Genomic DNA, 17,525 nt, shown 5'->3' with positions numbered 1-17,525 from the left:
CTCATGCATTTGTTTCTCCTTCTAGTAAATTGCTTCTTTTGACAGAAGATGAACCTACACCTTCTTCTGCTTTTGTCTATCATTGCTGTTAATTATTTTCAGAAAAAAAAAAAAAAACACAAAAAAACAACCAAGCAACCCAACTCTAAATTTCTTTATATTGACTTCTTTGAGCTGCATCATCAGATAGAGTCTATCCTAAAGATGATCTGCCATTCCAAAGCAAGTGGACAACCCAGCTGTACTTTGGCATGAAGAGAGAGAATCGACCCCAGCGCAGCGTGGCTCAGGCCAGGACACAGGGGCAGGGGTCTGGACTGCACCCAGGCAGGACACAAGAGCCCTCTGTGCCCCACATCATCCTGTTACACTGAGCTTTCCTCCAAAACCTCACCCAGTTCTTAATAGGGATATCCAGCCAAACCCAGCGATTTCACATGTCATATACAAATGAGACAAGAAGTTAAACTTTGCTTAGGACATTTCCCTCTCCCTTTTTAATACTTTTCGTCTTTGATAAAGTGAACGTAAAGTTCCTTACTACCTCAGCTTTCTGCAGGAAAACTTCATTTTCTGTGGGTACAAATGACATCTTTTTGAAAATAAAGCTTCCTTACCAAAGGTGATTGTTTAAAGGACACAGTTATCACTGAAGAAATCCTATAGAACGTAAATTTATACATATTAAGTATTTCCATAAGAAAGAGGCTACAGCTCCAAATGGAATGGCTTTGGGTGCTTCTATATTTCGGAGCAAGAGTACCAAGTCTTCTATCTGCAGAAGCAGGTGAGGAAAACAAGAGTGGCAAGACACATATGCCATCAGCACTCTGTGATACATTCAGCACAAGATTTATAGCACTTGCAAGCTGTGAATGAAGCTGGGTCAGAGACAAAAAATTTCCCAAGTCTCTTTGGTTTGAAAACTCTCTACACTTTTGTGAACAAGTGAACAGTCCTGGTGTGCAGCCCCTTAGGAAGGAGAGCTCTGCAAGCAGAATATATTACAGAAATGTCAGGCAGAGAACAGATGCTAAACAGGATCACAAGACAGATGGTTCAAGACTTCTTCTGGAGTTGGCCAGATCGTACTTAACAAGAAGACATTCTTCTCAAGGCTGAAATGTCACACTCAGCATTCCCAGTTTTGGGGGCCAGGCTGCTTTGATGTAGCTTGCAGGCTACTGGAGATTTTCCTGGTGCTCTCTGCACAGCAGTTCTAGCTCAAGTCTCTACCAGATTCTGGATAGTGTTTCTCAGCTTGGGTCACTTTCCTGTGGCAAGACAGTGACTGCTTGGCACTGCAGAAGAAAATCTGGGTCAGTCAGATCCCCACATTAGTTGCTCTCATGCTTTCCAACCATTGCTTGACCCGAAGAGCACTTCCCAAATCTGGATGGTGAGACTGCTACCTGAGAGCAGACATCAGAACATTCTTTGTCAGCCCAATGCAGAACAAAACAAAGGTGTTGGCATCAACAAGCCTGCAAAATTAGAAAAGTCCTTTGTGGTTCTACTCTGTAATTTCTGAGCATATACTGAATGTTTTCCCCCTTTTGGTGGTGAAAGCTGAGTACGCGTCTTCCTGTAGAAGCACTACACTTTCTTGCTAGTGGGGCGTGGGCAGCATCCTCGTTTTCCAGGACATCATAACCCCAGACTGTTATCTGGAGCACAACAGAGGCAATGCAACATCTGGAGCACAAAGGCCTTCACCACTGCTGTGAGGCAGCTTCTGCTGAGGCACTTTTGAGTATGTGATGAGTGCCCAGCTCACCTAAATACTACTGTTTTGGGAAGAAACACTACTCTGAGCTTGGTTTGGCCTCACAGATGAGCAACCAGCATGCAGAGGTGAACACAATGACTTGTTAAGCCAGCAGTATAAAGCAATCTCTGATTTTAGCCTATGTTGCAAGGATTTCATATGCCAGTGTCTTTTTTATTTCAGGAAGAACATTCCTCATAAATCAGTTCTCTCCTAAAGGACTTGGGGAAAACACAATATTATCTCAATTAAACAAAAGTGTTTTTCTGCAGATCTATCACTCCAAATGGAACAGAATGACAGCCAGATCAATGTGCGTCCTGTAATTCAGAAAACACATTCAAAAATGTTTCATCTAGATTAAAACCCTATTCCTCCTGCCAGCATCATTTTCAATTTATGGCTGGAGAAAAGCAGGGGGCTACAGCTAGCTGTTGCTGATTAGTCACCCACATTCACTTCCCTTTGTTTATCTCTCACTAACAATGTTGGGCATCTGATCCAAACGCTCACTGGAATGCTACACAAAGCATTGGTGCATTGATAAATGCCTGCTTTTTTTAACTTCTTGGCAAGTTGGTCTAATACGAAGATGGGTGAAGGAAAGGATAGACATACATAGCACGATTTCAGAGAGCAGGTGGATGGATAATTCGCAACACAGATTGTAAACCCTTGTGCCATTTTAATGTGTCATTACAGTAATGGGAGATTTATGCTAGCAATACTTCGCAGGTTTTTTTTTTTGCCAAAAGCACACATTGCCTAAATTGAGACTATTGATGTAGTGCTCTCATCATTTAAGGTGCCTTAGAGACACTACAAGAAGAGAAATGTGGAGAGGGACATTGGGATGCTATTAGTGAGTTGCATATAAAATTAAATGGGAAATGAGCAAAACTCCATCTCATCGTGGCACAAAACTTCTGTCTCTGCATGAAAATAAAATCATTCTTATTCCACTTGCACTCTGTATGCTGGTAATTTGCAGAGCACCGAGTGGTATTATTCATTCAGCGTAGCTAATATTATTTATAGCATTTTGAAAAAGGCAATTTAATTGCCCATGGATAGCATTATCTCTACTAAATTTCTCCCAAATGGAGACTTGGACAGCATGACCAGAGCAGTACTCTGCTGATGGCCTGCACTATGAATGCCCTGTAGTCTCTCTCAGCAGCCAACTTGGATCTTGAAATGGACAAAAAATCTTAAAGGTTTTATGTTTCTTACAAAAAGAAATAAATAAACTGAAGGAAAGAGAGAGAAGAAAAGAGAAGTGAAGAAAAAATGCGAGATCAAGCGTCAGCCTTGTACGTCCCAGCAACACTCCAATCTGAGAACACAGGGATGCCTCCAGTTCCCTAAGTGATACTTCCACATGACCTGAGAGGAGCACATGCCCTTAGCTACAGGCAGACAAGAATACTTTTAAGTTTTATTGTCCTTTTCTGCATTGTATTCACATACACTACTTTAAACAAATAAACAAAACCACAGTGTTATCTGAAGAGGTTGTGCAAAGTGCTTTTCCCTGAGCACCGAGTAGTTTCAGTACCATATATGTCAAATGAGAGGCATTTCCTCATGCATAGTACTGCATACAGAAAGTTTCCCATAAGCCAGGAAAAAAAAAGATTGCTGTCAGTATGAAAAGCACTACTTCCCCCTTAAAGTAACTTTGGGAATCGTTTTAACAGGTCAAATCTACCCATGAGAGCTGGTGTTAGAGTAATAAAGGCAAATTTTGAAGAAGAAAATTTGGATCCTGGTCTAAACATGTTGAAGATGAGTTTTAAAGGAACGTTGCAATTCATCTGATGGATGGCCCAGTGAGAGCAGCAACGAGCTCGCTGCTTCTGCACTGAGCTTGGCTCTGGAGAGCTGGGTTTAGTTCACAGCTCAGCTACACTAAAATATTGCATGTGTCATGTGCCCTCTTATCCTCTCTGTAACAAGAGATTATTACTGCAGTACTTCACAGTTGCGAGAAAAGACAGAATTCATTACCTTGTGTACGTTCTCACGTACTCTGATCATGAAGGTCGTACAAAAATTACCCTGTAAGAGTAACTAGTTTTTTAGTGGGTTTGTGTAAGTCTTAACACGCCATGAAATATGGATGTTCCAATCAGCACCTGGTATAGAATCTGATATTATTAGTTAGAAGAGATTTAAAAAATCCCTCTTTCATTTGCAAACTCCTTCATTTAACATTTGCAAGATTTTTCCTGTGGTTTTTTTTTTTTCTTTCAAATACCACAGGGACAAAGGCGAGGAAAGGACTAACATTAAAGAATGCTTTCAAACTGTTTTGTTATTATTACTATTAATATTATTATTTTTCACATTATTTTTATAATGATATGCAGTGTATTTATTTTTATTTTTTTGCTCCCAGTAGTGACCTGCCTTCCAATTCTACCCATTTTTGAAAAAGTAGGAATGAGCCCAACTGCTCCTGAGTAAAACAAGAAGAGAAAAAGATCCATTGGAATTGTCCTTGAGGGTGTTTCTGCTCATTTCTGTGGCTCATGACAGAGAGCTGAGGCTATTACAGACTTCAGATTTCGTGAAGGTTTGCACTGAATCAAACATAATCGGACCCTTCATGTGTACAGATATCAATCTTTGGTAAAGAAAACCAGGATAGTGCTTCTCAAACCCCAGAGAAGTTCTAAAGACATTCTGAGAGTTGCATGTGAAATTTGAAAAGATATATGTGGGAAAATTGTAGTTGTATCTGTGGAGAGGATAAAAGCATATGTGCTTTTCACATGCATGTGGAAGAGAAAAAGATAATCAATAATCAGCATGGGATTCACCAAAGTGAAACGATGCTTAATTTGACCTGATCACCTTCTACGATGGGACAACTACCTGGATAGATGAGAGAAGAGCAGTGAATGTTGTCTACATGCACTCCAGCAAGGCCTTTGACATTGGCTCCTCATAGGCAATCTCAGGAAATGTGGGCTGGATGAGTGGGTAGTGAGGTGGATTGAGACCTGGCTGACTGGCAGAGCTCAGAGGGCTGTGGCCAGTGGCACAGAGTCTAGTTGGAGGCCTGTGACTAGTAGTATCATCCAGGGGTGGATACTGGTCCAGTCTTGTTTAATTTATTAATCTGTACCTTCAAAGAAGGCACGGAGTACCTTCACAGCAAGTTTGCTGATGATGTAAAACTGGGATGAGTGGCTGATTCTCTGGAGTGCTGTGCTGCCATTCATGATCTCAGCAGGCTGGAGAGATGGGCAGAGAGGAACCTCTCAAAATTCAACAATGGTAGGTGAGGAGTCTTGCACCTGAGAAAGAGTAATGCCATGCACCAGTACAGGTAAGGGGCTGATCTGCTGGGAAAGAGATCTGTGGAGAAGATCTTGGTGGCCAACAGGTTGACCCTGAGCCAGCAGTGTGCCCTTGCGGCAAAGAAGGTCAGCGGTATCCTGGAGTGCATTGGGAGGAGTTAAGGGTTGACAGAAGGTCTTCTCCCCCTCTGCTCAGCCAGCCTTTTGAGGCCTCATCAGGAGTGCTGGGTTCAGCGCCGGGTTCCTCGGAGAGACCTGGAGCTCCTGGTCCACTGAGGAGCTATTGAAATGGTGACGGTACTGGGGCATCTCTCACATGAGGAAAGATTGAGGGAGCTGTGCCAGCTGAGCCTTGAGAAGAGAAGGTTCAGAGGGATCTGATTGATGTGTACAATAATCTGATGGGAGGGTGTCAAGAGGATGGGGTCAGATTCTTCTCACTGGTGCGCAGCAATAGATTGAGAGGCAATGAGCACAAATTGGAACACAGGAAGCTCTGATTGGCCATGAGGAAAAACGTCTTTTCTGTGAGGGAAGATGAACACTGGCACAGATTGCCCAGAGAGACTGTGCAGTCCCTGGAAATACTTCCCTGGAAATGCTCAATAGCCAACTGCACACATTATTGTGTGATGTGCTCTAGGGGACTCTGCTTGAGCAGAGGGGTTGGGTGGATGATCTACAGAGGTCCCTTCTAACCTCAACCAGCCTATAGTCCTATAATTCAATTTTCAGCAGAATTGCAGCTTTCAATTAAAGACCCCCCACTGTCGTCCTGATCTTATTATAACCATCAACCATTCTCCTCCTGATGCTCCATGTGACATGCAGTACGTTTAGGACATTTGGGTTTTCAAACAGATGATTTGTTAATTAAAGCCAGTGAAGCCTCTAACCTGATTTACTACTGTCAATCTTCAGATTTTTAATATATTGCAATTATTTATTATCATTAAATACTTTCTAAAAGGGCATCATAGGACTGCAAGACCTTTTTTAAAAAGAAAATCTTTGAAGATACCATGGAAAGATGGAAATGATGAGCGCAAAAGCTGAACATCCCAACAAGTATTATTTCTTAAGACCACATGAGTTTGTGATGCTTCTGCTATTCAGCTTCTGTGCTTGTGGCTATGTCCCATGCACCAATGCTGGTGCTCAGCCATCAGTCCTGCTTTCCTCAGGCCAGGAGGAGTTAGAGCATAGCACTGAGCTGCAGCTGAAGGCCCAGCAGCAGCACCTTGTGATCCATTAATGTGGCTGTGATTTCCTCTAGGACTCAAAAGCAGCAGATTGCACTTAGGTGTACAATACCTACCTCATAGCAGTGAAAAGAATGACATACAAGCATCCAATGCTAAGAACAAAAATATACGTGTTAAAGAGATTTGACGAAAAGTTTCTCACTGGTCTTAATCACAAGTATTTCCTTCTCAAATAAGCACCCACTGTTCACTTCACACTTAAAATTCTCAGTAAAACACAGACCACACAATACAAGTAGCAAAGGAAACTGGATTCACTTGTGATGCAACGTGCAGATTATTGCAATCTGCATATTTCTCTCCAGCCACATATGGCTTAAAATTAGTGTTGTCTTTCATGGTCAACTTACTATAATGACGTTGCCATCGGGGACATGGAAATTGATTTGCTGCCTGCATCAAAGACAGACAGAAATACAGACAGACAGAAAAGCTGAGGTTCAAAGGACCTCTGGAGATCAGATATTCCACCCATCTCTGCTCAAGCAGGGTCATCTAGAGCACATTGTACAGAAGAAGCGTTAGCCATCCTCTTTGGTAAATCAAGAGATGAACAAATCTTCAAAATGACTTTGTCAGTAGGTTACTTCAATTATTTTTTCACACTGATAGCCAAAATATTCAGTGGCAGATTTAGACAAAATGCATAAATTCCCCAGTAGTGCACACCCTGTAAAACCGGGAGTATGCAATGAAACATTTTGAAAGTAATTCCCTTTGCTGTTTTCTTGATTCATGAGTCTTAACATATTGGGCACTGGTTACAAAATCCCAGTCTCTTTAAAATTCATCGGGAGCTTTTATTTTTGACCTCAGTAAAGCTGGGATTTCAATTGCCTTTTATGGAGGTCACCAGTTCCCTCTTTAAAGTCAACAGGAGTTGGACTTCACTGTCCCAGGGTGGCAGAACTGCTGAGCTGCCTTCAGTTCATGCTAGCTGAATGACAGCTCATGTTTTTGGATAGGTCTCCAGCCTACACAAATTACAACTGCTGCATGGTTTGTATATGAGCAGCTTTTGAATCTTGGTTTTTGCCTGCCTTATGGCACTTCAGATTTGAATCTCATTCCTGATTCCTTTTTTTTTTCTTCTAGTTTGGACGCAGTTCTATGCATAATTTGCAGAGAGATTCAAAGTGCTGACCTTCAATTGAGATAGCCAAATAAGCTAGCACAGCTGAAACTGATGATTTTTCCTATCATAGTAGTTGTCAGAACAGTTTCAGTGATCTATGGGTTTATTTTCATTTTCTCACTTGTTTTCAAAATGATGGGAAAAATAAACCACATGAAAGAATGATGAAGGAAATAGGTAAAAAATTGAAAAGCATGAGCTGTTTTACCAGAAAAAAAAGGAGACCATCTTGCAACTTAGGCATATCTTATGTGGAATTAGAAGTGCATGATTGTGATGGGTTGATCATAGAATCATATGAATCATAGAATAGCCTGGGTTGAAAAGAACCACATTGATCATCTAGTTCCAATCCCTCTGCTATGTGCAGGGTCCCCAACCACTAGATGGTTGGACTTGTTAATCCTTGAGGTCTTTTCCAACCTTAACAATTCTGTGCTTCTATGAAACGCTCCCTACTCCCTACTTTCTTTGGAAAAAAGTTAAATCTAGAAAATCTTCAAGATCTGATCTATCTGTAAGACTTGAGATGTGCTCAGATGAATAACTTGGGTATGAGCAAACCTTTCTGATGAAATTTGACAAACATTCTACCCTGCACCTGAGCTGAACTGTAGGTTGGTTCTTGCAAACTTGGAGAGAGTTTTACACAGCTGAACTTTACAGCAAGTTTGATATGTCTTGGCTGAGATGGACTCAGAGTGAAAGGCCATGGCAACAGAGGCTGACAGAACTTGATTACATTCATGGCCTTTTGTTCTTTGCAGTTTGCTGAGAGTAACTTGATATTTACTCCGTCCCTAGAACCTGTATCTGCACCTCATGACAGCCAATGGCAATAATCCCAATGGTTGAACTGGAATGGGACCAAATAGACACAAAAAAAAGTAGAATATTCTTTTCTCATGATCTGGGGAGCAGAGAATCCCACTGCTGCAACTGGGTTGTACATCTGATAATAATGATCATGAGAGCTCTCAAATAAAGGAAGCTTAAAGCTAGTCTCATGCTGGCACAGCATACACCCAACAAAAAGCCAGTCTAGACCTGAGGAGCACAGGAGCTGCTGAAAATAGCACACACATAAGTACATCTGCAAAGAAAAAGTGTATTTTTTTTTGGTCTCCAGGTCCTTCCAGGTTCAAAAACAGCTCAACCAAAAGGTGAAATCATACAGAGTAGCTTGAATTCTGCGGGAGAGAGACAAAACTGGAAAGAAACAGAATGACCACTTTCACAACACAACCTATGAAGCTAGCAAACCCCCCCTTTACTTTACATGCAGAAATCAATAGTCTGGGCAGAAAAAAAATCAAATGTAACTGAACGTGGTGGTACAGTCTGTCCTGGAGGTTTATTTCCTGCTGTCCTGCTGAGCCTCTGTGGACATATTAAGGAATAATGGCGGAGAGCTGCAGGTTGCTTGGCCTGCTGCATTGATTCCAGCAGCTGGAGAGAAGTGCAAGATTGAAAGAGTGAATTCTGTACCAGTAAGAAACAGCTATCTGAACTGGGTAGTTCTGTGGAACTGAGCTTGTTCGTATGAAGTGCTTAAATCACGTCATGTGGTATGATAACAGGAGATTATTAAATATGATGGGGTAGATCTGTTCCCTGTCCCTGTTACACTAGCAGAAAGTCAAAATTCATTCAAACCAGAACTGCGGTGCAGCGATCAATATTCTGAGGTGTTTTCAAAGCCAAATATTTATTTCAGTGACTTCTCCCTCCTGAATGATTCCCATGGCTTTTTCAGATATTAGCTAAGTTCCAATCCAAGCAAAGAACTTACCCCCAAATCTTTTTTTTTTTTTTTAAATCTCATAGGAAAGTCTTAATCAATGTCTTCCATAAGCCCTTATGAGCTCGCTCTGTCATCTCTCTCCAGCAGCCTTCCAGAAATATTGGAACACATATCCACATGTATCCTTCAAAACTCAGTTTGATTAAAAGAAGAGAAAAACAGGGGTTTGCTGAGAAAGAAAGAACATCTGTGTTGACAGCAATAAAATGTAACTTGTCACCAGAGTTGATATGCTGTATTAATGGCCCTTTTGTGAGCTGAATGCTATAAATATTGATGTGAGCATGCTGCTTTTGGATGTGTGTGATGAAACTTTTTAAGGTGAATATCAAATTGTCTACAGTGTTTCCACAACTTGGATTTCAAATATCCTCTTTAATTGGAAGCGATTACACTCACCACCAGGAACAATTTGTGCTGATGATGCTGCAGATGGGGCAGGGAAAAATACTTACATCTGACAACCACGGCTGTCAGCATCTGTAAGGAGTAAAACTGAGATGCAGATCTCCAAATGAGCTGGAGTGATAATGTATGTTGTTGGGCTTTTTTACTTTTTGGCATACCACGTCCTGATGCTCACAGTGATGGTGTGGTTGCCATGGTTACTCAGGAGCCAACCTCTGCTCCCATTTGAGGAACCAGGTACATTTTCTCCTCTACATTGGATGTGTCCACATGGACATCCAACATTCGACATAACAACTCAGGAGGGACTGGGGGAACCAAGTGTCACAAATCAGCATCCAACACCTGATACGTGATTACAGGGAAAAGGATGTAGCTGCATTCCTGATTCTTCTACAGAAATGAAAAAAAAGTACCATCCGACTCTCATCAGGCTTTAAAAATGCTTAAAATTTCCTTCTGCAGGGCAAATCTTCAGTTGTTTTGAGGATGGCAAGAACAGAGAGACTCTCTTTGATGTAAATGCTGAAGTCTCCCTTAACAGCTCCCAAGCCTATGTGCCACTTCACCGTGTCCTTCACATGCTCCCATATTCAAGGAGCTGAAATTGGTTCCATCTCAACACACACTGTGGGGTGACAAGCAAATAGGGCTTGATGAAGAAATGTATGTGCCAAATTTAAATCTGGGGCAGATAGAGCTAAAAATGTGATGCACGTCCATGGATAGCACCAGCTGCTGACATAAAGGGACTAAATTAAAAAATAAAGAAAATTAATTTTAGATCAGATCTTAAGCAATATGGGATTTTCAACACCCCATTGTGCAGTGACTCCATTAAGAAAGGGTAAGAAAATCCTTTTCCTACAGTCCAGAACAGGCATAAGCCTCTCCCAGGTCAGTGGCACAGTTTCAAGCAAATAAATAAATAAATAAACAAATAAAAATCCCAGAAAAAAAAACTAAAGACCCTCACTCAACTGCGAACGTTTTCAGGACTGTCAAACAATAGGAGAGAAGGAGAGAAGTAACAATTTTCTACTCATCTTGCAGATGGCCATGATAGATGGCCATGACATACCTTCCTTCCCAACAAAAATCCATTCTGTTTTGGGTATTCCAAAGAATACCCAGACAGCAGAAACAGAGACACACAGCATCGTCCAGCAGACTTCCATTTGTGTGATGCCAAGATACAATTTCCCAGTGCACATGTGGGACACTGAAAGTTCAGAATTATAGAATCATAGAATGGCTTGTGTTGGAAGGGACCTTAAAGATCATCCAGCCCCAACCCCTGCTATGGGCTGGCTGCCTCCCACCAGCTCAGGTTGCCCAGGGCCCATCCAACCTGGCCTTGGGCACCTCCAGGGATGGGGCACCCACAGCTCTGGGCAGCACTGCCAGGGCCTCACTGCCCCCTGAGTGAAGAATTTCACCTAACATCTAATCTAAATCTCCCCTATTTTAGTTTAGAGCCATTTCCCCATTTCATATTACTACATATGTCTGTAAATAGTTGATTTCTTTCCTGTTAATAATCTCCCGTTAAATATTGGAAGACTGCAACGAGGTCTTCTCTTCTCCAGACCGAACAAGTCCAACTCCCCCAACCCTTCTCATAGGAGAGGTGCTCCAGCCCTCTGAGCATCTTCATGGACCTCCTCTGGATCTGCTCCAACAGCTCCACATCTTTCCTGATCTGGGGGCCCCAGGCCTGGACGAAGTACTCCAGGTGGAGTCTCACAAGGATAGAGCAGAGGGTGACAATCCCCTCCCTCTCCCTGCTGCCACCTCTATTGATGCAGTCCAGGACACTGTTGGCCTTCTGGGCTGCAAGCACACTTCTGGCTCGTGTCCAGCTTCTTGTCCACCGGAACCCCCTAGTCCTTCTCTGCAGGGCTGCTCTCAGTGAGTTCTTCTCCCAGTCTGTCCTCATATCTGGGATTACCTCAACCCAAGTGCAAGAGATAAGGATGTGGTGTGGGAACCATATCAAAGGCCTTGCTCAAGTCCAGATAGACAATATCAGTTGCCCTCACTTTGTCCACTGATGCCATCATTTCATCATAAAAAGCAATGAGATTGTTTGGGCACAATCTGTCTTGGTGAAGCTGTGCTGACTGTCTTGGATCACCTCCTCATCTTCTCTCACATGCCTTAGCATCTCTTCCAGGAGCCCTGGATCTGCTCCGTGATCTTCCCAGGCATAGGTGTGAGGCTTACCTATCTGTAGATCATAGAGAAGTTTGTAACAGAGGCGGAGACAGACGACAGTGTCTGACTGCTTTGCTACTTGAGCTGCAAGAGCTAAAGCTCCAGCTGAAGTGACGTGTGGAAGAGGGGGATAGCAGATCAATAACATGCATGGAGAACCGATGAAATACATTCAGTAATATTTATAACATAAGGAATAAATTTCAGGTGTTCGCAAGCATTGGCTTTACATAGGGGAAAAAGAAGTTATCAACAGTTTATTTTGTGTAGTAAAGCTAACAAAATTAACAGATTACATTGAGTGAACCTGCTTGCTATGTAAGTGGACTGAACACCGAACAAAAGGAAAGGCACTGAACCTAAGCCTGACGTACCTAACAGGAAAGACTGCATATAAAAAGTTTTGGCTTTCCTACACTTATAGCAGAGGAATAAGTAGTTAAATTCTGGCTACTTTTTTTCAAGCTTTTGCTATAGTAATTTACATGATTTATGTTTAATGCTGATATAATGCTCTAAACACTAGATATGGAGAATGTTATGGCCTGAGAGAGATATGGAAAATAAACCAATCACAGAAGTTGGAGATCATGACCAAGATTAGGAACCATGGTCTAGACTGTTAGTTAGCAACAACAGTGGCTGTAAAGTGGTGTCAAGTATGTTTGGAAGAGCCAGTGTCATAATTATTCACATCTAGAGTAGATAGGACATTCTCTCACTAAGGAAAATATATTTTGAAGACTGGGAGGAAAAAGCCAACCTCAGTATCACTGGAAAAATACAGTCATTTTGTCCCCTGTGGGTATGACAAAATGTTTTTTGGCTAACTTGGATGATTTTTTTCTAGGAAGCTGCTAGTACTTGTATAAACAATAAGGTCTTATTTAACTGCACCAAAAAAAAAAAAAAAAAAAAAAAAAAAGCGGCACTTAAAGAACAGCAGCAGTAAGAAAAAGGTGCTCCAGATGCAGAAAAATATGAGCTTACTGAAGTTTGTCGTCAAGAAGCATTTCTAAAATACATATGCAGGACATAATCCCAAAACGTCATTCTCCAAATGTTCATGTATAATAAGAACAAAAGACCTGAATTGCTAATAGATGTGCACTTTAAAGAAGAGTTTGATGGCAAAGATGTAATGGAAAACTACAGAGGGAAAAATCCCAGAATACAAACTCTTTGACCTACTTCCAAAACAGAGAAAGCAGGCACAATGCAGTATTTCAAAACTTCAGGAATATTCTGACAAGGGCCCAGCAGTTGAGCTCCGTACATTAAGTCTTGGCAGAATTGTATTGTTCAGTTCTACACTATTTGCATGCAGAAATCAATACGTGTTCAGACAAAAGCCACGCCACACATTTATAGGAACGTTGTGGATTTCAGAATCACAGAAGCAAATAAATACAATAGCCCCTGAGTTCCTTGCACAGCACAGCTCCATGAGCAGATAAACCAACACTTTTAAGTGAGGATGGGAAGCCAGAGATGAACGCATCTTTATTTCATGGATTTTCTCTGCTTTGCAGGCTGAAACCACAGCTAGAAGCTCAAGTAAACTGTACAAGGCAATCCCTGCTGCCCCAGGATTTTATGGCTTGGTTTGTCAGACCCTGGGATGTGGATTAATCAGATTCATGATAAGCAAGGACTGAGCTTACTTAGAGTAAAATGGCAACTTCCAGAGCTGGAACCACTAATTCAGCTGTACCCAGTTATTTAAAACTTAAACATTTGCTTCCCATTGGTTTGGCAGTTTGGAAGATAGAGTGATACTAGAAAATGCTCACTAGGAGACAGTAAGCTCAGTGCAGCAATGGCTCCCTCCACTGTCCTCCCTTCCACTCTCTGAGTCAAATATTATTTCTTGTGAATTCCCACAGCTCTTCTCTCAGCCATCGCTTCCTTTGCTCAACCTGGACCACAGACAGTAGGTTTCTCTAGAAGCATTCTTCCCAGCAGCTGGACATGCCAACCCATGCTGCACAGGCTCACAAGGAAGACAGATCCTGCCTTCCTGCGGTTTGGCTGCTTGCTCTAACAGCCAGTCTCTGCAGAGAATGCTGGGTACCCTCAGCCTCTTCCCAGCCTATTGCATTTTGAAAACAAAACCCAAAAGTGTGTCTAAAAAATGAAGCAGAATCCCTATTGTGCCATGCAGAGAAATTTGGCAGAAGGAAGCAAGCGAGCACGCAAACCAAGCTCAGATTGTTGCAGGTTCAAGCGCTTCAGCTTTGAAATTTATGGCTATAGACCTCATAAAGATCCTTGTGACCATCATTCTGCAAACTTCTTGTTCAGTTCTGATTTATAGCTTTTGGAAATCCAAGCAAAACAGAGCAGTAAAAGAAATTTGTGGGATAATTTACGGCTTCAGTTTAGGTTAGGCTTTTAGTAGTTATTTACCTTTATACTTCAGATAAAGATTTGTGAGTAGCCAATTACCCAAAGCAGCATGAGCGGCTTTGACAGCTGACTTCAATGCAGAAGCTACCCTTAGAAAGTACTGCTTTATTTCCTAATAGAAAATGATACAGTTAAATACAGAAGCCAGAGTCTATGGCTAACCCTAAATGTTAAAATGGTGGGGGGAAGAACATCATGACCATTCACATGGAACAAAGTGTTTGAGGATAAAAGCTCCAGAAAAGGAGATGGAAAGATAATTACTGTATACTTATATAAAGCCAGGGATACTCTTTTAGGTGTTCTTTGAGTTTTACTTTATTTTTTTTAGCTGTACCAATTTACACCAGATGAAAAAAACATCTCTAAAGAGTTCATTAAACTCTGTCTCATTACTGCTTTGCTTTGGAACTTGAACATTTGTTGATATGAAAGATTCACTGTTTTCTTCATGCAAAATGGTACCTGAGATTTTAAAACTGGGTGTGTCGTATTGGTGTTACCTTCACTGGTCTGTTCCCCACATCTGACTGCCACATGGCAGGAGCAGACATGAAGAGAGGAGGCTGCTTGGCCACACTTCCTACAGCCCTGCTTACAGCCTAGGCTCCTGAGCAGGGCTGTGCTACCTCTTGCAATGAAAGGCCTTTTGTTGCCTTTTTTAAGTCAACATAAAGTCAGATGGATAATTTACATTGAGTTTTGATTGATTTTGTGTCTTTTTTTTTTGTTTGAAAGGCAACAAGGAGCCAACTGCAGTTCCCATTAGAATTCATTTCTGCTTAATTCCTGCAACTTTGAAAGCAGTTCAGACTCAGAATGCTAGATCTCAAACACAAGCCTTGTTGATCAGGTGTTTCAGTCACATATATATCCAGCTGGGTGAGCATAATTTTGCATTTTCCTTGTGGCTGATGATATCTGAGCAGTGATGAAATAGGAAGTAGCTTCTAAATAATCTGCTAAATAATCTGGAAGTAGAGGTCTAAATAATCTGCAGTACTCAAATATTACTTCTAGGTCACTGATGGAAAAGGGTTTGGCATCACAATTTGACAGACTTCACAAATTGAACAGAAAAGAGGCACGAGACCCTACTCCTGGAAAGACGTGATTTAGAATCACAGAATCACAGAGTGGCCAGGGTTGGAAGGGACCTCAAGGATCACGAATCTCCAACCCCCCTGCCACATGCAGGGCCACCAACCTCCACATTTAATACCAGCCCAGGCTGCCCAGGGCCCCATCCAACCTGGCCTTGAACACCTCCAGGGATGGACAGGGCATCCACAGCCTCTCTGGGCAGCTGTTCCAGCACCTCACCACTCTCATAGTGAAGAACTTCCTCCTGACATCCAACCTAAGTTCTTCCTCCCTCAACTTAAAACCATTTCCCCTTGTCCTGCAGTTATCTACCCTTTCAAAGAGTTGATTCCCCTCCTGTTTGTAGGCTCCCTTTAGGTACTGAAAGGCTGCAATGAGGTCACCCCAAGCCTTCTTTTCTCCAGGCTGAACAAGCCCAGCCCCCTCAGCCTGTCTTCGCAGGGGAGGTGCTCCAGTCCCCTGATCATCTTTGTGGCCCTCCTCTTGACCCTCTCCAATAGCTCCCTGTCTTTCTTGTACTGGCGGCTCCAGACACAGTACTCCAGGTGGGGCCTCACAAGAGCAGAGTAGAGGGGGACAATCACCTCCCTGTCCCTGCTGGTCACCCCTCTTCTGATGGAGCCCAGGATACCATTTGCTTTTTGAGCTGCAAGAGCACACCGCTGACTCATGTTAAGCTTTTCATCCATCAGGACCCCCAGGGCCTTCTCTGCAGGGCTGCTCTCACGGACCGCTCCTTTCAGTCTATATGGATGCCTGGGATTCCTCCAGCCCAGTGCAAAACTTTGCACTTTGGTGTATCAAACCTCATCAGGTTCCCCTGGGCCCACCTTTCAAGCCTGCCGAGGTCCCTCTGAATGGCATCCCTTCCTTCCACCGTGTCAACCGCACCACTCAGCTTGGTGTCATCAGCAAACTTGCTGAGAGTGCAGTCGATTCCATAGTCAGTGTCATTGATGGTACAAGTCATCACCTTCCTCCACCTCCACTCCCTCTTCCTTTGGACTGATGCCCAACCGTTGCTGCCATGGAGAGCCATCTCAGCCTGCAGCAGTTAAAGAAAACAAAAGGTTCAAAGCCTTTCAAGATTCAGGTGTTAGGCATTCAAGATTAGGCATCAAGCATATGTGACTGATGACATGGAAACTTCCAGAAGTTGCACAGAAATTATGTTCAATTCTTTGGCAGCTAATCGTCATGACAATATATGTTGGCTGAGTGGACAGTCACAGTTTCATGGGCTAGCACTCACACTGCACATCTTGCTTGAAGACCCACAGCCACACAAATGCATTATTGGTAGATATTTACAGTCATACCTAAGGTTATACTTCCACATCCACAATTTGAGTTTTTATCCACACTACAAAGGAATTTTTCTACTTTTGATTTCCTCTGTGGGTCAAATCCTGAAGTAGTTCTTTGTAAAGTTAGGGAGCTTTTACAGATGCAGAAGATGAGTATTAAGTCTGCATTTATTAAAAATGCTTTCTAATCAATCCAAGCAGGTCACTATTCAGACCATAGTAGATTCCTGCAAGGAAGGGATTATGTGAATTCTCATCTTTCAAGGGTATGTGTAAGAGTTACTCCTCACATGAGAAGTTTCAGAGATTGCCCTGATCCTTAGCATAAGTGTTAACCTGAGATTTGACAAACTTTATTGAGTGTATGAATAGTATCCACAAAGCACCACTGAAATATTGGACTCTTACTTATTTCAAGCCTTCCTATCAAAATCTGAATGCTTATGGCAGTCACCATCATCTTTAACCCAAAATTCCCCATACTGCTGCTACAAAACACACAACTTTCCTTCCCACCCATGTGAAGTCCTCTGTAGCAACAATAAATAAACTCTCATGATAAAGCTTATTCAAAGGGAAAGATGAATTTTTGTGCTGCTAATATTCATCCCCACCTCCAGTTTCATACCCTTGTTCTCCTTTCAGAGAAACAAGCTGAACAAATGCATCAAGGAGCCTTAGCAGAAATGGGTGCACCTCTAAATGACCTAATATATTACTGGTATGATCCTTCAGTGTTGTAGATTTTGGACATCATTTCTGTTTCAGGCAAAGGTCTTCTCTACGCATAGCTCAAAATC

Source organism: Meleagris gallopavo, chromosome 2, assembly GCF_905368555.1.
Source record: "Meleagris gallopavo chromosome 2, MGAL_WU_HG_1.1, whole genome shotgun sequence".
Lineage (NCBI taxonomy): Eukaryota > Metazoa > Chordata > Aves > Galliformes > Phasianidae > Meleagris > Meleagris gallopavo.
Note: the sequence above shows the minus strand (reverse complement) of the source record.